The sequence below is a fragment of the Sciurus carolinensis genome, chromosome 4 (genome assembly GCF_902686445.1).
Source record: "Sciurus carolinensis chromosome 4, mSciCar1.2, whole genome shotgun sequence".
Classification (NCBI taxonomy): domain Eukaryota; kingdom Metazoa; phylum Chordata; class Mammalia; order Rodentia; family Sciuridae; genus Sciurus; species Sciurus carolinensis.
This window is the reverse complement of record NC_062216.1, coordinates 43621601-43645308: the sequence shown is the minus strand read 5'-3', so window position 1 is coordinate 43645308 and position 23708 is coordinate 43621601. Positions and strand designations below refer to the sequence as shown.

Genomic DNA, 23708 nt, shown 5'->3' with positions numbered 1-23708 from the left:
CTGCAATACTTTTCTATACAAATTCATGCACTGCTATAACAAAATCATCGTGCACATATGTTTTGTAATTGCTATTTCATTTATTGATGTGCTAGTCCCCAATTCATAGTGTTCATTGCATGATGAAAATTATGTTTTTATGTATGAATGAATATGTCACAAAGCAACCAACCATTCTATATAACCAATGTGCACCAAGAAAACCAAAAAAACATGTTTTTAATAAATTACACAAGAACCAAAATAAATTAATTAATCAATTAATTAATAAAGGAAGTGATGCACAAAAAATGAAAAGCCTATGTCATGTCGCATCCAGAGCCCAGTTGTGATAGGACCGTCTAGTAGATTGCAGAAAGGCCAAAAAAAGTGCCCAGAGATGGCATATGAGACATGATATGGTGGAAGAAGCTTACAAGAAATCAATGGCTACTTCCTGAAGAGTTCAGTGGCAACAGGCCAAACAGATAGCCTCTCTTTTCCTCAAGATGCTTTACCAAGGAGTGTCTCTATCTCTCACATTTTGTCCCATGGTGTCTGGCTGGATGAGTGACATGTCTTCTTCCCACAGCGCCCTCAACCCTGTTCCTGTCCCTATTCATAGAAGAGTTTTATATGTTGGACTGCAGAGGTGCTTTATATGAGGTTGCAGAAGCAGTGACACCGTCAGCATTAGCTTCTTAGTTTGCTTATGTGACCAGCCTCCCAAGGAGCAACTGTCCTGGCATACATGCCAAGTAGCTTTCTACAGATAACCCTACCTTGCCCTAGTTCCCATTGCGCGTGAGAGGAAGTCAGTGTCCTTCGGGATAATGTGTATGTGCGCTTTCTCTCTCAGGCCTGCTATCATTGTTCCTTTAACGTAGCTAGGTCTTGGGGAACAGAAAGGGGCCATTCATGGGCATGGTGTTTTACTGTCTCCCTTTTATTTAGGAATGATACATATGTAATAGTGATTACAAACTTTTCCAATGTTAAGCACTTGAAATCCTTAAAATAAAATGAGATGAGTTTGTCACCCCATTTAAATTATCATGAATGGAGTCAGAAAACCAAACAGAAGATTAGCCCAATCTTCATACCTCCAGTTGACTTCCCCATTTTACCCAAATATCTCTGATACATTCTCTAAAAACTTTAAAAGTTTCACATTGTTCATGGTATAAAGACCAGGTGAGGAGACCCCACAATACAAACCGGATCTTCCTTCCCTTTCCTCTCCCTGAGCAATACACTCCAGTTCATACAAATACCTGGTTCTGCAATGTGTCCCTGAGGCTCTGCAGCTCTTATTTCCTCCTTATCTGTAAGCACTAGCACAAGAGCCACAACATCTATTACTACCTAGTCTGAAATCTGTTTCCACTCTATATGCCAGATCACATTATACCTACTTTTATAATTGAACTTATCTATAGTATTCCATTTCATATTGCTAATTTGAGAAAAATGAACTGACTTATACTAATGTACAATAAACAAGTTTGGAAGAAAAAAAAAATGTGACCAAAACATACGCAATGCCCTTAAAGAGTTTACAGTCTAGCTACTCCTTTGCTTACCTTAGCCTTCCTAGTCTTCATTCTTTCAGCACCATGGAAAAGGGACCTGATCCCTACTCCTGCTGGAATTGTGGACCATCATGCCTTGCGGATGGAAGAATATTAGTGCTCCAGTAGAAGCATTTTAATTCCCCAGCATGCAGGGTTCCAAGAATCAAAAGTGTACAAAGGGTGATCCAAAATGGCAGACTAGAGGTGATTTTAACACACCTCTTTCACCACTAGATAGATCTTCCAAACAAAAATTGAATAAAGAAACCATAGATCTCAATAACACAATCAACAATTTAGACTTAACCGAAATATATAGAATATACCATCCAACAAAGAATGAATACACTTTCTTCTCAGCAGCACATGGATCCTTCTCTAAAATAGACCATATTTTATGCCACAAAGCTACTGTTAGCAAATACAAGAAGATAGAGATACTACCTTGTACTCTATCAGATCATAATGGATTGAAATTAGAAATAAATGCCAGAATAAAAAACAGAAACTTCTCCAATACCTGGAGATTAAATAATATACTATTATATGATGAATGGATAATAGAAGACATCAGGAGGGAAATAAAAAAATTCTTAGAAGTAAACGAGAACAAAGACACATCATATCAAAATCTCTGGGACACTATGAAAGCAGTACTTAGAGGAAGATTTATTTCATGGGGCGCATTCAACAAAAGAAGTAGAAATCAACAAATAAACGACTTAACACTACAGCTCAAAGCCCTAGAAAAAGAAGAGCAGACCAACAACAAAAGTAGTAGAAGACAGGAAATAGTTAAAATCAGAGCTGAAATCAACGAAATTGAAACAAAAGAAACAATCGGAAAAATTAACAAAATAAATAGTTGGATCTTTGAAAAAATAAACAAAATTGATAAACTCTTAGCTACATTACCAAAGAGAAAGAGGGAGAAAATTCAAATTACTAAAATTCGGAATGAACAAGGAAATATCACAACAGACACGGGTGAAATAAAAAACATAATTAGAAGCTATTTTGAAAATCTATACTCCAACAAAACAGAAAACCTCGAAGACACCAACAAGTTTCTAGAGACATATGAATTACCTAAACTGAACGAGGAGGACATACACAACTTAAATAAATCAATTTCAAGCAATGAAATAGAAGAGGTCAACAAAAGCCTACCAACAAAGAAAAGTCTGGGACCAGATGGGTTCTCAGTCGAGTTCTACAAAACCTTTAAAGAAGAGCTCATTCCAATACTCCTCAAAGTATTCCATGAAATAGAAGAGGAGGGAACCCTCCCAAACTCGTTCTATGAAGCCAATATCACCCTGATACCTAAACCAGACAGAGACACATCGAGGAAAGAAAATTTCAGACCAATATCCTTAATGAACATCGACACAAAAATTCTAAACAAAATTTTAGCAAATCGCATACAAAAATATATTAAAAAGATAGTGCACCACGATCAAGTGGGTTTTATCCCAGGGATGCAAGGTTGGTTCAACATCCGGAAATCAATAAATGTCATTCACCATATCAACAGACTTAAAATTAAGAATCACATGATTATTTCCATAGATGCAGAAAAAGCATTTGATAAAATACAGCATCCCTTCATGCTCAAAACACTAGAAAAAATAGGGATAATGGGAACATTCCTTAACATTGTAAAGGCCATCTAAGCTAAGCCCATGGCCAATATCATTCTAAATGGTGAAAAACTGAAAGCATTCCCCCTAAACACTGGAACAAGGCAGGGATGCCCTCTTTCACCACTTCTATTCAACATCATCCTTGAGACTCTAACCAGAGCAATTAGACAAACCAAAGAAATTAAAGGGATACAAACTGGAAAAGAAGAACCCAAACTATCCCTGTTCACTGATGACATGATTATATATTTAGAGGAAGCAGGAAATTCCACCAGAAAGCTTTTAGAACTCATAAGTGAATTCAGTAAAGTAGCAGGTTACAAGATCAATGCTCATAAATCGAATGCATTTTTATACATAAGTGATGAATCTTCAGAAAGAGAAATTAGGAAAACTACCCCATTCAAAATAGCATCGAAAAAAATAAAATACTTGGGAATCAATCTCACAAAAGAGGTGAAAGACCTCTACAATGAGAACTACAGAACACTAAAGAAAGAAAGTAAAGAAAACCTTAGAAGATGGAAAGATCTCCCATGTACTTGGATAGGAAGAATTAATATTGTCAAAATGGCCATACTACCTAAAGTGTATACAGATTCAATGCAATTCCAATTAAAATCCCAATGATGTACCTTACAGAAATAGAGCAAGCAATTATGAAATTCATCTGGAAGAATAAGAAACCCAGAATAGCTAAAGCTATCCTCAGTAGAAAGAGCGAAGCAGGGGGTATTGCAATACCAGATCTTCAACTATATTACAAAGCAATAGTAACAAAAATGGCATGGTATTGGTACCAAAATAGACAGGTAGATCAATGGTACAGAATAGAGAACATGGACACAAACCCAAATAAATACAATTTTCTCATACTAGACAAAGGGGCCAAAAATATGCAATGGAGAGAAGATAGCCTTTTTAATAAATGGTGCTGGGAAAACTGGAAAATCATATGCAACAGAATGAAATGAAACCCCTATCTCTCACCCTGCACAAAACTCAACTCAAAATGGATCAAGGACCTCGGAATCAGACCAGAGACCTTGCATCTTATAGAAGAAAAAGTAGGTCCAAATCTTCAACTTGTTGGTTTAGGATCAGACTTCCTTAACAGGACTCCCATAGCACAAGAAATAAAAGCAAGAATCAACAACTGGGATAGATTCAAACTAAAAACTTTCTCTCAGCAAAGGAAATTCTCAGTAATGTGAAAAGAGAGCCTACAGAGTGGGAGAATATCTTTGCTAATCATACTTCAGATAGAGTGCTAATTTCCAGAATCTATAAAGAACTAAAAAACTCTACACCAAGAATACAAATAATCCAATCAACAAATGGGCTAAGGAAATGAACAGACATTTCACAGAAGAAGATATACTGGCAATCAACAGATATATGAAAAAATGTTCAACATCTCTAGTAATAAGAGAAATGCAAATCAAAACTACCCTAAGATTTCATCTCACTCCAATTAGGATGGTGATTATCAAGAACACAAGCAACAATAGGTGTTGGCAAGGATGTGGGGAAAAAGGTACACTCATACATTGCTGGTGGGGTTGCAAATTAGTGCAGCCACTCTGGAAAGCAGTATGGAGATTCCTCAGAAAGCTTGGAATGGAACCACCATTTGACCCAGCTATCCTACTCCTTGGCCTATACCCAAAGGACTTAAAATCAGCATACTACAGAGATGCAACCACATCAATGTTCATTGCTGCTCAATTCACCATAGCCAGATTGTGGAACCAACCTAGATGTCCTTCAGTTGATGAATGGATAAAGAAACTGTAACATATATATATACAATGGAATATTACTTCACCATGAAGAATGATAAAATTATGGCAATTGCAGGCAAATGGATGAAATTAGAGAATATCATGCTAAGTGAGATAAGCCAATCTCAAAAAACTAAAGGACGAATGATCTCGCTGATAAGTGGATGAGGACATATAATGGGGAGTGGGAGGTGTTAGCGTTAGGGTTAGGGTTAGGTTTAGGGTTAGGGATAAGGAGGGTGCTAAGAATGGAGGAAGGAAGGACTGTATAGAGGGAAAAGAGGGGTAAGAGGGGTGGGGGGAGGGAAAAAAATAACAGAATGAATCAAACAACATTGCCCTATGTAAATTTATGATTACACAAATGGTATGCCTTGACTCCATGTACAAATGGAGAAACAACATGTATCCCATTTGTTTACAATAATAAAAATATATATATTTAAAAAAAAGAGTTTACAGTCTAAAATTATGCATATTCCTATCCAATTGTTGTGTGTGATAATAAAAGAGGTTGTATCTACAGGTTTCACCTTTGTATATTTTGTAGTACTTACCACACAACAGGTAATTAACAAATACTGCTTTTGAGATCTACCTACACTATTTCTTTAACTTTGGAGTCCACTAACCTAATAAAGACTCCAATGCCATGAATATGCTACCATTTGTATCTTTCCTCTAGTTGTATCCGAATAAATAGTTCCATTCGTGACTGAGTCTCTTCTACCCTCTCAAACTGCTATGAGGGGAAAAATTCACACCAATCAAAAACTAACAACATACTTGTAAAATCAGGACACATTTTCTGTTAATAAGACTTAAAAAGATTCACTGAGTCACCATCCTAGGCGATGTTTGTCCTCGACCTCAAAAACCTAGGGTCAGTTTCTCAAGCAGCCTGTCTTAGTGTTACAGGCGGCTGTGACAAAATACCATCAACTAGGTCACTTATAAATGATAAAAAATATACGTATATATTTCTTAGAGTTCTAGAAGCCGGGATGGGCAAAGTCAAGGTTTCAGCACTCTCAGTCCTGGTAAGGACCCCCTTTCTCACGGAGGGCATGTTGTCCCTGTGCCCTCATGTGGTGGCAGTGGTGGGCACTAATCCCATGAATTCAATCTCATGATTTAAGCACCTCCCACAGGGTCCCATCGCCTACACCATCCCCTTAGCGGTTAGGATTTCTACATTCAGACCTTGGCATGGCCAAAGACATTCCTGCATTTGACGTTTTTACATTTATCAACAATAATTTGAAATGGCACATGTCTTTTGCACCTGTGAATATTGAGTCTTTGTCCTTGATATATATTTATTTTTTTAAAAGATTGCAACGAAGTACACTATGGCTATATTGTCCTTGTTTTTTACTGATTATTATTGGTAAGAATAGAAATAGAGAGGACTTCAAGTTATCAAGAAATTAGTAACCTCTAATTATAAGGACAAGATATGTCTCCTCAGTCTAATGCTTCAGTCCTAGATAAATGGCAAATAGAAACTCATTACTTTCCTAGGGATAATCACAATTCCTAGCTCTTATAATTCAATATAGAAAAGAATGCTAATGGCTCAAGAGAGGAATTGTATCAATCCCTAATCACACACAGTATTGATTTTCTCTGTCTTCTTTATTAACTAATAGCAGTTTTGTGAGCACATGAGAGACCCTACTGAGGTAGGACAGAAGAAAATAAAATAGGTAGAAAGTAGAGAAGGGGAAGGACAATGAAATATCATTTTAATCTGAAGTTCCACATGCTTTTCCAGGCCTATCACTCCCACTTTTCTGGGAAATCTGCAAATCTTAGAGTTACGAGAAATTCACTCACTTAATGAAAATTACCTTGTGCATTGTTAATTAGCCTCAGTAATAAATAGATTAAGCAAAGAGATGATATTTCAAGAAACTTACAATCTAGGGCACTTACAACATTGATAAGTTGATGGAGACCATGTCAGTCTAAAGATCCTGAGAACAACCAAACCGTCATAACCTTCTTATAATCACTAGGCTGATATCATCCTGGAACACTTCCCATGCCCACCCCTCAGCAAGTTTCCCTTAAAAGAAGAGGCTGAGAATGTCAAAGGTGTCTCTCACTCTTGAGATAGTCCACATTCTCCCTTGAATATGTCTCCACTTTCCTAAATAAATCTGTCTCTGACACATTCTTAAATTCAGTTCTGCAATGTGTCAAAAATTCCATTTAGGTCCCCTGCTCTGGAAACTCCTCAGACTCCTTTTGGTGATAATACCAGTTAAAAATACATATGCCCATTGCAGCTGTGGGTGGTCATGTGACATAGTTCTTACCAATGAAACAGACAAAAATGTCCTGAATGGAGCTTTTGAAATATTTCAAAAATATATTTTTCTAATTTAAAAAATTAGAAACCCCACTTTTTCTCTTTGTCATTCCCTTATTCAAGAGTCTCACAAGAGATAAGAAATGCATAGAGTTGGTGAAGTCACTTTGCAACTATATGAATGAAAGTCACATTAGGGTTATTGGATCAAAAGCTAGAAGCAGCAGCTTTGATTCTCAGCAATATCCTTGACCAACTGTGTCAGCTCTGGACAGCCTGTCTCAGTTACCATGGCCTCTGTGGTGGTATGCCAGCTCTGAGTACAGTGTTTGGGCCTCTTTGTGGTTTCAGGCATTTACCAGGAATCTTGGAATATACCCCCACAGAAAAAGGAGAACTGGTACATCAATAAATGAAATAACAATTACAAAATATATGTGCACGATTATTTTGCTATAGCAGTGCATGAATTTGTATAGAAAAGTATTGCAGAAAATAACAACAAAACACTTCTCTGGCTTAAGATGTGCTGATTTTTATTCTCACCAAAACTTTCTGTACTTTCTCCAATAAAATCAGGAACAAATTGCATTTTCAATCACCTCTCCCTTTCTTCCATTTGGATGAATTTATAGCTGGTCAGCTCTGGTGCCTTCATTGTGGCTGTGGAAACTATATTCTCTGTGATTTCAGTAATATTTGGAGTTGAGATAAGAATTTAGAACATCCTATTACCTGTTGGTGTGATGATTATGTTCTGATCTGTTTTATTGCAACTGACAATCCCCATAAATCAAATTTGCCATTTTACCTGTGATAAGAAAATACTTAGCAATTTATGTTTTTTATAACTTTCTCTTAAAATTATGAAACTATAATCTGAGCATATGTTTTCAATATGCAACCCTGTTTGGCAGTGCTATTCATTTTTAGTGTATGGCTATAAATATTTTAAAACTACAAGTTTGCCTTTAGTCATTGCTTATATGACCTCACTTTTTCTAGTTTTGTTGAATTTTACTTAACTGATTGATGGTATCTTTCATAGACCTAAGGTAGGTGGATTTTTAACAAATATATAGTAGAAATGCTAGGTTTTGGAGTAAGCATTGTACTTTTTTAGAGTAAGCAGAACTCCGTTGAACTGAAGACTAAAATGTCATTTTATTTTCACTTGGTGGTTTTCTGGCATGATGAAGATTTTCCTGGTAAAGATCAGAACAGTATTAGCCTTCAGCAGTGAACTAGGGAGATGAGGTTGTCAGCTCAAAGAAATATGTGAACGTGAAAAAATGGATTGTTTATGTTTTTAACCCGAGGTTAGTTTATGGGTTTCTGGGTTCTTAACAACCCCCAGACACAGAGAAATTCACAGTGACAACCTCAAGCAGGTCCAGGTAGCAGTGACTCTCTGTTCCACCTTTGCTTCCCATTTGCCAGCAGGTCTGCCCAGGAGTTGATGAGAATCCCTTGACTACACCCAAGATAAAGCATCCAGAGTTTGACATTCTAATTCCCACTCTGCCCCTGGCTTACCAGAGATCTCTGATAAAACACTTATCTGGTCTGTGCCTAAAGCAATCTACAAAGTGAGAATAATATTTTGATCCCCACTCTCTTGGATGCTATGATGGTTAACTAATAATTTATTTTGAAGCTAGGAAAAGACACAGATAAGCTCAAAGTTATCAGCATGTTCAGATAAACTATTTAAAATCATAGGTATCAGGACTTTCTCATACCCAACTACCCACTGTAAGAATTTAAGGTGTAAAAGAGTTTTTTCAATAAGCCAAATTGCCTGTTAATATTCTAGATCAAAAGAATCCTACTGAACCTCAATGTCAAAAGGTTATTTTACATCATCCATGGGTAAGCTTTCCTTCATTCTTTGATCAGATGTAATAATTATTTTATTTTTCTAAAATTTAACTCACTAACATTTGCATTACTTTGTGACTTTTCTGATATCAACATTTTTTGCTGTAGTTACTTAAACTTGAGAGAGGCAATAAATCAATTCATAGATTTCTATAAACTTACCCTGATATATCCTCCTTTTATTCCAAAGATGTCACCTTATCAGTGGCTATACTGATGCAGCTTTTCAATAAATGTCATCTTTATAAAGAAGTCTATATTATTGACAATACACATTCTCCAATATATTTCCTTTAGTTTCTCATAAAAATATGTTATACATTACATTATCGAAATAAAACAGCAAATGCCATAAACTGGCTAAAATTTAAAGCATAAATTTTAAATAAAATAAAAATTTACTTTTATTGACAGGCAGCATATTATGAGGGATTCCAATTTTTTTTTTGGAAATTGGGGATAATAAAGATACATAGAATTGTTATAAAGATTAAAAGAATCAATCCTCCAAAATTATTATACCAGTATGTCACATATAATAAGCAATCAACAAATATTATCAAATGCTCTCATTTGTATTACAATTATACTCACTCTAGTTATGTTAAAGTTCTGAACATTTAATAAGTAAAAGCCAACATTCTTTTATTTTCTAATAGTTTACAGAAGAAATGATACAATATTTCTAAAATTCCTGATTTAAGTTGAATACAGGAAACTTGGCTACCTACACAGTCAACTAAATTGTGATCATTTTCTCTTTATGCAGATACTGTGATACAATGGAGATGCGATGGCTTTACATACACCATTCTTGCTTTTTTTTTTTTTTTTTTTCAGTTCTGATGATGGAACCCAGCAGTGCTTTATCCCACTGAACTATATTCCTAGTCCTCTTTTATATTTTATTTAGAGACAGGCTGTCACTAAATTGCCAAGATTGGCCTCATCTTCCAATCCTCCTGCCTCAGCCTCCTGAGTAGCTAGAATTTCAGGCATGTGCCACTGTACCCGACATATATATCATTCTGCCTACAGGGAGTTTACATATAGGTTTTCCTGCCTCTGTGCCTGGCATATAATGAATATTCAACATACAGTACCCATTGTTATTTTTAATACCCCTAATATTTAAACAGATATCATCAACTTCCTTGTATCATTAGTTAAGTATTATGGATAAGAGGGAGAGACGACATCTAGGCAGTTACTCAAGAAAGATTTGGGGGCAAATGAGATTTGAAATCTACCTTAATTAATAGGTCTGAAGGATTTTGTGCATTATTGTGTGCCTTCTTATACCTTGCTACATCATGTTTTTTGTGTGTATGATAATCTATACCACCATTATCTTAAGATCTGACCCCAACCTGTACTTCTATCTTTAAAATTGAAAAATCATATATACGAAAACTTAAGTCACAACGACTGACTCAAATTTTCAGCAGCGAGAAAAGTCTGAAAGCAATATTAAAACAAATAATTTTTCTGTGAGTCACACTATAAAAGTGTGACAACCAAGTGCCAAGGAAGAGAGGACAGCTAAGCCAACCCAGAACCAGGGTACTTCCTTTCACTCACCCTGTATTCCCTTATCTTGGTCTTCTGTGCTTTACTTGAGATCTGAAAAAAGTTTTTCAAAAATGCTGAAAGACCAAATCTTCATTTCTGCCACCCCTGGAGATCATTTTCTTAACCCCTGAGCCTGCCCTGTTATACCTCAACACTGGCCAAGTGAAAACAAACTGTCCTCTTCCAGACCACACCCTAATACAACTGGTACAATCCCTACTGCAATATCTAATTATTGCATAGTTTTTTTGAACATTTGCTAGTTAAAAAATGTTGAAGGCGGCATGTGTCTGTGTGTGTGTGTGTGTGTGTGTGTGTGTGTGTGCATGAGTCAGCCACACATGTGGTTTTAGGAAGGACTTAAGGAAAGAACTTTCAGAGTAACCTTCTTAAAGTCACCAGTGGCAGAGGAATACAGATGAAGAAGGACTGTGGATCTGTGATATAGTCCCCATGTATTCTGGGGTGTGGAAAGTGAATGCACTTCAAAAAAATACATGAAATAGCTTTCACCCTAAACCACCTTTCTACTGGAGAGAAAAGATTTCATAAGTTTAACATTGTACAAAATAATAGATAAAGGATGCTACATCTGTGAATTTCTGGAAGGCATGGCAGCATTTTTCAGTGATGGAAATCCAATGAACAGCACTGTTGAGAGCTTGGAACACAGTGATCATTCAACAAATGCCCGTTGGATGAATGAGTAGATGTGTATAGTTAGAAATAAGAGAGAGAGACATTCCTTTTCAGCTGTTCTTACCATAAAATCTTTTTTGACTCCCTGTGCTTATAGTTCAGAGTTAGATCCTTTCAGGATGCAGAGATTTTTTTTTAAAAATTGCACAATACTTTCAAAACTTCAGTTGGTAGTCATAATCTTCAAATGAAGTAAAAATTTTATAAGACCAAAGAATATTTATTTTACAAACAAAAGTGGAAACAAACAAACAAACAAAAAGTATATCATTTAAGACTGCCCACAGTTCGGCGCCCGCAGTGTCCATGGAGAGAGGTTGAGGTGGCCGAGCTCCGGCCCTAGGCACCCGGGCACCGGGACTGTGAAGATGTGGGCCTTTTAGTCCACGCCACTGTCCGGGCTGTGAGCAAGAGGAAGCTTCAGCCCACCCAAGCAGCCCTCACCCTGACACCTTCAGCAGTAAACAAGATAAAACAACTTCTTAAAGATAAGCCTGAGCATGTAGGTGTGAAAGTCGGTGTCCGAACTAGGGGCTGTAATGGCCTTTCTTGCACACTGGAATATACAAAGACAAAGGAGATGAAGAAGTTGTTCGAGATGGAGTCAGCGTGTTCATCGAAAAGAAAGCACAGATGACCCTTTTAGGAACAGAAATGGACTATGTTGAAGACAAATTACCCAGTGAGTTTGTCTTCAATAACCCAAACATCAAAGGAACTTGTGGCTGTGGAGAAAGCTTTAATATTTGAAACCTCAGGACTCCTCTGGTTGTAAGCTCCAGGAAAGCTTGCTGAAAGCTTGGAGCTTGCTGAAGAAATCATGTGACTCTCACATGCCTAAGGTTTATAATGTATGACTGCCTTGTGGGGAAAATAAAGTGATGCATTTTGAAAATGAAGCCAGTATGTTAGATTCCATAAGAAATGATGTTTGTATTTTCCATATGGGACAGAAAATGAGAAGCCATTGCTCCTTTTGGATCATTGTTATATAAAGAAAAAAAATCCTACCCTACACTTAACTCTCTTTTATCCTTTCTGTTAGAACCAGTTAATACTGCTTCCCTGACAGTAATTCTCAAAACAGGTTAGTAGTTGTGTGCTTGCTAGATGTCTGTCAAATGACTTGAATGTGCATTTTTGTCTGCCTTTTCTCAACAAGATTAATGGTTCCCAAAATTCAGAGGTGAGAAGGCCTGACTACTGATAGTAACATGGCAGTGCATTGTTTTTCTACCCAAATTGGCATGACCTTTTTTACATTTTTATTAAAAATTTCATTGTCAAATGCCTAGTTTGTGTACCCTTCAACAATACTGGGAAAAGATTTCCTTGAACTGTAGTGAAAAATAGTTCCAAGTGATGGGATCAAAAAGTGAGGAATATTTATCCACCTGTTTTAAGATCTATTTTTTTGCCACCCTAAAAATCTGCTCAAAACTGACTTAGATCCTTTTAGTTGGACGGTCTCTTAAAAGCCATCTAGCTCACCCCTCTTAATTCTGTGTGGGAAGAGACAAACCCCAGGGAAGCTGAAGGACATTTGCCCACATGGGTCTGCAAACTACAAGAGAGCTGAGGCCATACCTCTTCACCTCTTCCTCATAGGGAACACTCGTGCTCAGCATTCCGAGGCAGTGAAGGACAATAGTAGTGTGGCTTAATCTGCTCAACATTTGGATAGGGTTTCCTTTCTAAGTTGATGAGATCCTATGAGTTTTATTTTATTTTGAGAGAGACAAATCTTATTTTAAAACTGTTATGTGAATCACCATCTTCTTTTCTTTAAAACTTTGAAACAATGGTCTACAGTAGCAAAGTAGGTATTATAGCAGCGCAGCCCACTCCATTCTTTTGGGGTGTAGTAGTGGTTATAAAACAGAACATGGGGGTCTTTTTTTAAAATTCTCAGTATGTGTACACTTTCTGGTTCCTAAGTCTAATTACTAAAATTTTTAAACAGTATTGTAACCTAATATTTTGATCACCAACTTTTCTTTTAAAGTAGTCCTTTTGTCACTTAGTCTACTGATTTCCCTGGGCTTGACATATTAAATATTCTCAAAGATAATATACATATACTTTTTTTGAAAACTGATTCTCATGAATTAAAGTAGCTGAGTTCCTTTGTGTTTGTCCCACTTACTAAAGTACCTGGCACAAAATGCACCAACACCTAGAGCAGCAGTTCTGTGTAAATGTTCATGAGTTTATATTGTTAATACAATTGTTGATCTACTCATAATATGTGCAATACTGGATATAGAGATTGAGTTATCAATTTAAAAATGTGGCCTCAAAAAAAAAAAAAAAAAAAAAAAGACTGCCCACAGCTCTACATGAGCCTTTCTAGATACCAGCTTTTCAGAAAACATTGTTTCTGGAGTTCTGAGAGTTAGGTGAGCATGGGTGCAATAAGAAGACTCTTAATAGAATAGAAACATATTAATTACACAGAAGTTTCATAAAGGGCTGCCCACATGAAACATCAACACACTCTAATGAAATGGAAAATATGAAAAACTCCATCAGAAAAAGAAAAAATTAAATTTTTTTAAAAATAATCAACTCTGTAAAGGACAAACTTTTATGTTTACATAAAAATTTAAATTTCTAGGCTAGGGCTGTAGCTCAGTGGCAGAGCACTTGCCTATCATATGTGAGGCACTGAGTTTGATCCTTAGCATCACAAAATAAAAAATAAAAAAATAAAATAAAGGCATTCTGTTCATCTACAACTACAAAAACTTTTTTTAATTTAAATTTTCATTTCAAGATGGCAGACTGCATACCTGTATTTATCTCTCTTCTTTTTGAAATCTTGTTAAGACAACAATAAGAGTATAGCAAAGTTTTAATCCAACAACACCAATGAGAAAAGGTGGGCTGGCAGAGAGTGGCACATTAACAAGATTCTAAAGGAATGAACACACACAGCAGGAGAGGCAGAAGGAAGTAATGTCCTGTAGCAGTAGGGAGCACCAGCCTGCTCATCAGAAATCTCAGAGAGATCTGGACAACTACATGGTCTGACGGAGCATGACAGTAATGAACTGAGCATAAAAGAATGGGTTACAGTTCTATATATGAGATTTCTAACCCATACTCACTTAAATCTATTGCACTCTTGCCAGTCACCAAACCTCAGAGTTGCAGGAAAAAGTAAATAAATATAATAATGTTATATTAGAATGAATTATCTGCAGAGAACTACAGCAGAATAAAGCCCTTTGTATTTTGGTATTTAAGACCAGTTCCCAGTCTGCTGATCTGATAACCAATAGGACAAAGTTTGACAGCCTATGGGCCATGCCCATATACCCAGAACAGTCTGGCTATCTATTGAGTTATCCTTTAATGTGGACCAAAATAAATCCCAGTTATGCTGGAGCCACCAAAATCTCTATCATGATGCCTGTTTTACATGCTTTTAAAATCTCAAAAAGCAAATAACAACTAACCTACCACTTTCAAACCTCTCCCTCACTCTATTCTAAATGACAAAGCCAACCACTCTATCCTTCAAGTGAAAACCCAGGAATCTTTGATGGTACTTGTTTTCTTCAGTTCATATGCAAGGTCTGTCAAGTTTGAGTCCAAAAGCTGTCCCAAATTCATCCACCTATCCTGGCTTCATTGAAATCGCCCATTTTAACCAATGTATTCTTTCACCTGGACTCACAGAATAGACTTTTAACCACCTATCTCCACCTCTGGCATTTATTTGGATTTCCTACAATGCACTCTAAAGTGAACTTTTTAAAACACAAGTCAAACGTTGTTATGTTCCTGCTATGATCCATCCAAAGGACTTCATTGTCACTCAAATTAAATCCAAATTCCTTACCACCAAGGCTAGAGAACCCTCCCTGAGGTCATCTTGTACTTTCCAGATTCCCTTACTTCACCTCATGTCATTCTCCCTCTTTCTCACTGTACTGAAAATACATTGGTCTTGATTCACTTGAAATTTCCAAAAATTACTTCAATCTCAGTATATCCATAATTTCTCTTCTATATTTCTGATCTCAGCTTCCACAGAAGATCTTTCTGGACCACCAAATCATTCTCTGGAACCACCCAATCCCATACCTGAGACTTTCTTCATATTAAGCTATATGTGCTTAGTATGTTTATTTGTTGTATACTCATGTATTATAATTCTCCCACTCTAGCATGAAACTGCCACAGAGCATGATCATCTCTTTGCATATGGCAGTATTTGTGGTACCTGGAACACGCATTTGAGCACAGCAAGTGCTCAAAATTCTTGGTTGAATAATTGTTTGAAAATGCCTTAAAATGAAAGAAAAAGTCAATGTTAGCCAAGACAAATCCAAGTACAGAAAAAAATACAATTTACTTAGTAGCAAAATGATAACTCTTATTTTAATTATCAACTCAAGCAATTATAATAAACTAGAACCATCAGAAAATAAAAATTCATAGAAATGAGAAAGGTGATGTTTTAAATATTAGTTTAGTAGAATCTGAGGATAAATTTAATAAATCTCATAAGTATACTATTAAAAAATGAGATAGAAAATAAAAAAGAGCTGGGCTCAGTAGTGTACTTCTGTAATCCCAGTGACTGAGGAAGCTGAAGAGGATTAGGAGTCAAAATCAGCCTCAGCAATTGAGCAAGGCCCTAAGCAACTTAGAGAGATCTATCTCAAAATAAAAACAATTTAAAAGGGCTGGGGGTGTAGCTCAGTGGCAAAGCAGCCCTGAGTTCAATACCTACAGGAAAAAGAAAGAAAGAAAGAAAGAAGGAAAGAAAGAAAGAAAGAAAGAAAGAAAGGAAAGGAAGGAAGGAAGGAAGGAAGGAAGGAAGGAAGGAAGGAAGGAAGGAAGGAAAGAGAAAGAAAGGAAGGGAGGGAGGGAGGGAGGGAGGATGTAGCTCAGTGGGAAAACGCCCCTGAGTTCAATCCCTACCAGAAAGAAATAGAAAGGAAGGAAGGAAAGAAGGAAGGGAAGAAGGAAAGGAGGGAGGGAGGAAGAAAGAAAGAAGGAAGGGAAGGAAAAGAAAGGACATAATTTCTCCAAAAGGTATATCCAACTAATGAAATTCAAAAAAAATAAAACATAGAGAACATGGTGAGGGAAGTATAATAATCAGCTCAGGCTGCCATAACAGAATGCCACATACTGGGACTTAAACAACAGAATTTTATGTTTTCATAGTTCAAGAGACTTGAAGTCCAAGATCTAGACACCAGAAGGCTTGGTTTCTGGAAAGACTTTTTTCATCCTGCTCTGTCCTCACTGATCTTTCCTCTGGGTGCACAGGGAGGGAGCGCTCTCTGGCATCTCTTCTACATTTTATAGACACTAGTCCTGTTGGATTAGTGCCCCGCTCTATGACTTCATTTAACTTTAATTACTTCTTTAAAGTCCCTATCTCTAAATATAGTCACATTGGGGCTTATAACTTCAACCTGTGAATTTAAAGGGAAACATAATTCAGTCCATACCAGAAAGTAAATAATTTGTCAGTGCATGCATGAAATTTTGCAAAAGCTAAAAGGAGACATAAACCTTAAAATTGAAAGAACTTAGTGAATGCCAGAGAGAGATTTTTTTAAGATCTATAACTTACAGTGAAATTTAAGACAGGATAAAGAGAAATGCATTAATCTTCCATAAGACATTGAGAGGAAGAAAAAACAAGTCATCCACAAAGGAATAGGAATTATATATTTGTGTTCAACTTTTAATGAGTATCACTGGGTGTCATAAGACAATAGAGAAGAAAATCATTTTCAACCCAAAACTCTCTAGCCAACTTAAATTACTAATTAAGTGTGTAGGTAAAATAAAATTGCATTTCAAGGGCACCTAAATTGTATATTTCACAGACCTTTCTTAGGAAGTTGACTCACTATGTCATATCATATGAGGAGCAAATCAAACAGTATCAGGAACAGTAGGATAAAGAATAGGGAGGTCAAAGCAAAAGAGAATAAGGGAAAGAACATTGACGGTGGTGCCACAAGATGAAGGAAAACAATCCACACAGTTACACAAACAGAGAGATCTCCAGAAAGGAGGTCACAGAGCTAAAGAGGATGAGATGGATTGCAAGAGATGAAAGATTAGAACAGAGAAAGAATGAATTTTTAAAACCTGATAGCTAGAAACTCCAAGGGAAAATCAAGATAAAAATGCATGTAATAGATAACATATGACTAATACATAGCAGTTGATTCTGCAGATAACAATATTAATGAGAAATAAAATTAAGAAAAAATATTTTATAAAGTTCAAAGACACACAGAGACAGGAGGACAAATACGTGAAACATGTAGAATGAAAAATTTATACACAAGGAACAAATATAAATTGCTATGCAGATGATGAGCTACTCAGTAGAAAAATGAGTAAAGGCTGTGCTGAGTTCATTTATGAGAGAAGAAATGCAAATAAATATTTGAAAATTTGCTCAGACTTATAGCTCAAGAAATGTGAATCAACTAGCTCTGAAATTTCATCTTTCATTCATAATATTAGCAAAAATAAAATTTTGGTAACATCTAGAACTGACTAGTAGATAAGGAAATAGGAACTCATATGCAATGTTGATTTAAATACATACTGTTATGAATTTCCTGAAAAGTTATCCAACAAGGTCTATCAGTAACTGAATGCATATACCCTCTACCCCAGTAATTGAATCAATTCAACAGACAAAAATCATTAGTATATAAGTACCTATACACATTGTTATGTATTGAAACGTCATTCAAAGTAGTAAAAAAAGAAAAAAAATGACCATTACCCAAATGTCCTTAATAGTACTATACTTAATAAAGTGTAGCCTATCTATAAACCAACTATTAAGATGCTTCTGTTTAAAAAAAGTCAAATCAGCTATTTGAAAGGGGATTTTTTTTCTATATTACCAAGTATTTTTTTAAAAAAGCTAATTTTTAAAAAACTAATTTAAAATGAAATATATAGAGTAGGAGCCTATGTTTTAAAAGAAATAGAAAAGCATATGTGTAAGTGTCTATACATGTACAGATGTGTGTGCCTCTGTGTGTGCACATATATTAACTTATATTTAATAGCAGAAAGGAAAATATGGAAATAAATGCAGGAAGCAATCAGCAATAGTCACCTTGGGAAAAGAAGAAAAAACATTTTACATATACCTCCATAGTGTTTTCTCACTACTAGAGAAACATACTTCTGTCATTTCTAATTCCAGTCCAACAAAATAAAAAGGGAAATTGGTAAAATTTTTAGAAGACAAGAAACCAATTATCAATCATGGAATTAAACACTACTCAAAGAACAGCACGTACAAAACAATTCTCCACAATGAGCCATTTTTACTTCAAAATAATTGATGGACAATATAAAATCAATAAAACAAGAGACCGGAGATACAAACATAACACAACAGAATAAAGGGAGTAAGGAGACAGCAAAGCTAAAAAGACAAACTAAGAATTAAAAATAGTGCTACGGAAATAATAAATATGTTGAAATAGCACAAAACAATGTAGGGATATATGAGGCCAAAATTGAAGTAGAGACCCAATGGATGGACAGAATTAAGACAATGAGATTATAACTCTCTTAGAAGAGAGTTAATAGATATATCAGGCAGATAATAATGATCTGGTGAAAGAAAATCAATTGTTGTTCTTTACAGGGAAATTGTATATTCTGTCCTTTAATGGAATAGTGAAAAATACTCCATTTTTCTATAATACAAGAACACTTTCAGGAAAAAAAAGTGGACCTGTCAATTAAATGAGCTTACTGTGTTTGAGAAGATACAAATAATTACTAAACAAAATTTTCAAAATTGAAACATATTCTGGAAATTTTTCTAGGTTTCCAAATGGATAATCAGTTCAACAGAAATAGAGTCAGGAAAAGCAAAATAGAAGAAAAAAAGAAAGGAGAAAGGGGTAGATAGGGCAAAGAAGGAAGGAAGGAGGAAAAATAGGATCAAGGAAGAGAAAGGAGGAAGCAGAAAGCAAAACCAGGCATGAATGGGGCTAATACAGTGGAGGAGAAAGTTTGACAATCAGGATGTGAAAGTGAGTGGTTTCCACCATTGTTAATCTTTCCTAGTAAAGAGTTTTCAAAAACTGCTCTGAGAACATGAAGCTGCAAAGCTTATTTGATATGTAACAAAAATTATTAGTTAGGTATTTGTAATTTAACTGTGAATAAAGTTTTATATTACAGAAGGAGAAACGTAACGGGGGGGTGGGGGGGAAGTAGAAAATGAAAGTTAATGGAATAAGCATTTTAGGGGTCTGAGAAGTCTGAAATCATACCAGGCAGATAGCCAATACTAATCCTTCTCAAAAGAAAAACAGCGATGATAAAACTTTTTCTTTAATGTATTATTGTCCTTTCCTATTCTTCTGTTTTTTTGAGACTAGATGCAGAAATCTAGTCTAAAATTTGCAAAGGTAAAGATAGATGTTTTATTCCTGATCCTTAAGATTGACAAGACCCAGATAATTAAATATCTTCTTAAAACAAATAAAAATGAAGAAATATCCTTGGTGGATACTAATTGTCTATTAAATTCCTGCATTATTGGACATACCTCATTTTCTCCATCTGTCTTCCACATTACATGATGTAATAAATTAATATAAATGCTGTGCTACTTGACCTGTGAAACACTGTTACCAAGGTAAGCATGGCTGGCACTGGAACTAGAGACTCAAAAGAGTTAAAATCATGAGTCTAGAACTTGTATTAAAAGCATCAGGAAGCAAAGATTTCCATTTTCAGGTACAATTAAGGAGCAGAGAAGTTTGTCTAAACCTATGAGGAAAATAAGCACTAAGAGGATTTAGCAGAAAAAGATGTCAAGGGGGTTTCCATAACAAGTTCAGACTGCCATATGTTGACTTAATTCTTTTCTGTAATCCAGTAGAAATATAGATTATTTCTTTAATTTTTTATAATCAAATATCATCAGCCAGAACTTAAAGATAATTGAATCAAATTTTGCCTTAGACATAATTTTATGATCTGAACAATATGATTACTACAAACATATTTCAGGGAAGTGAAAAGATTTTGAAGAATACTAAATGTCATCAGTGCACATTAAAAACCAACATCTTTCTAGCAAATGAGGTATATTTAAAGTTGAACTTAAACCAGTAATATCAAGCAAGAAATAATGGAAAGCCATTGATCTGAACAAAGTAATGATTTTCTAGATCAGAGCACAAGTGCTTAAGTGCAGTGAAAGTAATTCCAGGTCATGTCTTGATCCTAAAAATATTTGTTGTCTGTGATATTGGATTTTGCATTTGACTCCAAAAGGTCAGAGGAATAGCTAGAGAGCTACATTTCCAGTTTATCCATAAATCATTCTGCATTCATGAAGGTATTGCTTCAGCCAAAAGCACTGCCTAGAAATCAGATTGAAAATGTCTGAATTGAGTAGGTTCCAGATGGGCAGTGATCTGCACAGTGACCACACATTTCAAAACTTTGAAAATGTGCATGTGCACGTGTGTGTGTGTGTGTGTGTATCTGCTGAGACTAAGACACTTTTCAAAGTTCTGCATCTTTATACTTTCAGAACTACTTTCATCAGCAATAGATTGCTTTATGATATTAAACTCTTAAAAAACATTACAAGACATCAAAAGGGTTTTAATATAGATGGAGCAAAATAATGTACTATTTTTCTTATTACCTACTTTCTAAAAATTCTATCTATAGCTCAAATACTCCCTGGCATAATGACATGGTAATCTTTCTTTCCATAGAGTATGTTAAAACACACATATACACACACACAATCTAGGAGTTTATAATTCCTGTAGCCGTACCTAGACCTTGTCACTAATAATAACAGCATGTTCTTCACAGTCTCAACATCAAGATTTCCCCTGTTTGACTACCACCCTGGGGCTTTATAGCTGCCTTCCCCTAACATCCCAACCCAAATAATCTTTAGACATCACAAAACCTCCAATCCATTGTCCACTGATTTGAATACTCCCTAAATCCTACTTCGCTCCTTCACCAGGTTGAAATTCCATCAGTTGCCATAATCACAAAGTTGCATATACCTTCATTGATCTTACCCACTCACCCCCCTTCTCTTTTGCTGGTGAAATCACATACAATCCGTCTCTCTGCCTACTCTCTCATTTGCACTTTGTTGGGTGAAATCGAAATGAAGAAAATCAGGTTCACTGGTCTTCCTCATTTTATACTCAGTAAACCAAGCCTGGGGGTGGGAAGCTGCCCTTGGGGCACATATTCTGTCCTTGTAGAGCAGAACTCTGTTTCCTGGTGCCATATCCCCAGTTGCTTTCCTCTGCCACACACTTCCACCATGATATTCTGCCTCACCTCAGACCTCAAGAAATAGAGTCGACCCTCTGTGAACTGAGATCTCTGAAATTGTCAGCCCCGAAATAAACTCTTCCTCCTTAAAAATAGTTCCTGTCAGGTTTTTTGGTCACAGCAGGAAAAAAACATGACTAAATCAGGGGACTTTATGGGTGTTTCTTCTGCCTGAAATGTGCTTTCCAATATACCCACATGGCTAATTACCACATCTTCAAGTTGTTTTCTTCTTTCCCACAGAGCTTCCTGACCACCCTAGGTGGTATGTAAACTGAAACACCCCTGTCACAATCCCTGAATTTCTGATGACCTTCCTTACTCTATTCTGTCCTGTTATTTTTCCGTAGTACTTTTCATCTTCCGTAGTGCCATTTAATTTTATTATTTAGGACTCTTTTTTTGTTGTTGTTATCTGGCCTCACTCACTACAAAGTAAGCTTCTTAAAGGCAGAAAGCATTATCTAATATGTTTCATGTCATTTCCAAAGTACCTAGAATAGTGCTCAGGACAGAGGAGGCACTCAACTAGTAATCGCCAAAAAAATGAAATTCTCTCTTCTCTAAGGGAGTTAAGCTTAGCGTATAATTATTTTTCTTTTATATCATCACAATATTCTTATTATATTTTGGTATCTTCTTTCAGAAAATCTCTACTCAATAGGTTAGAGTTTCATTTTCTGACCTGATATGTAAATCATCTTAATACATTAGAAACATAAATATTCTTGAAAATACAGCATATAATTCACTCCCCCACACTCCCTCCCCTGCCAAGTTGTTCACACCCTAATCACCAGACTTGTGGATATGTTATCTTTGATGGCAAAAAGGACTTTGCAAATGTGATTAAGATAAGGAAATTACCCTGGTGGACCCAATCTAATCACATGAAATCTTAGGAGGAGAGAACCTTTGCTGGTTGCTAGAACAAAAGAAAGAAAGATACAGTAGAAGAGAAGTCAGGAGAAATGAGGCACAGTGCTTGCTTAGGTAGCATTGGAACAATACAGGAAGATTAGCATGGCCCCTAAGCAAGGATGACATGGAAATCCATGAAGTATTCCATATTTTTATTGGTCAAATTATATTGTTGCTATATTGGGTTCATGCACAAATATGTAAGAACAAATTCCATCATTATGTAACAACTATAATGCACCAATTTAAAATGTGGAAAAAATAAGGCAGATGATGTGAAAATTAAGGTACAAGGATTCAACCTGCTATCCTTTAAATGACTTGGAAGAGTTAAGCCAATAACAGGCTCACCAGCAGGAAAACAGAGACCACAGTCCTATTACCAGTTTGAACTCACAAAAGCCTGACAGTCTGGAAGCAGAGCCTCCAGCTTTCAGCCTTCTAGCAACCACAGCAGAGAAATCAGCTGAGCCCACTGGACTTCTGATCCAGAGACTGTGAGATAATAAATTTTGTTGTTTTAGGCCACGTTTTACATGTGGTCATTTATTAATAGCCACAATAGATAACATAAAGCTCAAATGTAAAAGGCTTCAGAGCTATTATGTTCTGCACACATTGTTAGTGGTTCTCAGAAACCAAAGGGCATCCTAGGGTGGGGAAATGGACAATTAGGAAATTCCCTCTGATAGATGCAGACCTATCCAGAAAGGAATGCCAAGTCCATATCTCCTCTGCATGTGCACCCTTTGTATCATGAGTAAGTGTAATGTTGGGTAAGACTCATGTTACGTGCTTAGCAGGTGAACCCTGTGTGGTAGTACACAAATACAAGGGTGGGTGGATGGGTTGGCTGTTTTAATGGCAAAAGTTACTATGATGGTGCTATTACCAGCAGGAGTCAGAATCATGTTCACGTTCCACGGAGTTGAAGAATGAATACTTCGAATACTGCAGAGATCAGCTATCGAGCAGGAATCTTATTAAA

General features: G+C 36.0%; 1 non-coding gene and 1 pseudogene across 1 annotated transcript; both read left to right on the top strand.

Annotated features, from left to right (window-relative positions):
- The first annotated feature begins 11364 nt into the window (after positions 1–11364).
- LOC124982690 (iron-sulfur cluster assembly 1 homolog, mitochondrial-like) lies at positions 11365–12202 on the top strand (annotated as a pseudogene).
- Positions 12203–22771: 10569 nt separating this feature from the next.
- Positions 22772–22874, top strand: LOC124984064 (U6 spliceosomal RNA). Its single transcript, XR_007108537.1, has one exon. It is a non-coding gene; the product is annotated as a U6 spliceosomal RNA (small nuclear RNA).
- Positions 22875–23708: the final 834 nt, after the last annotated feature.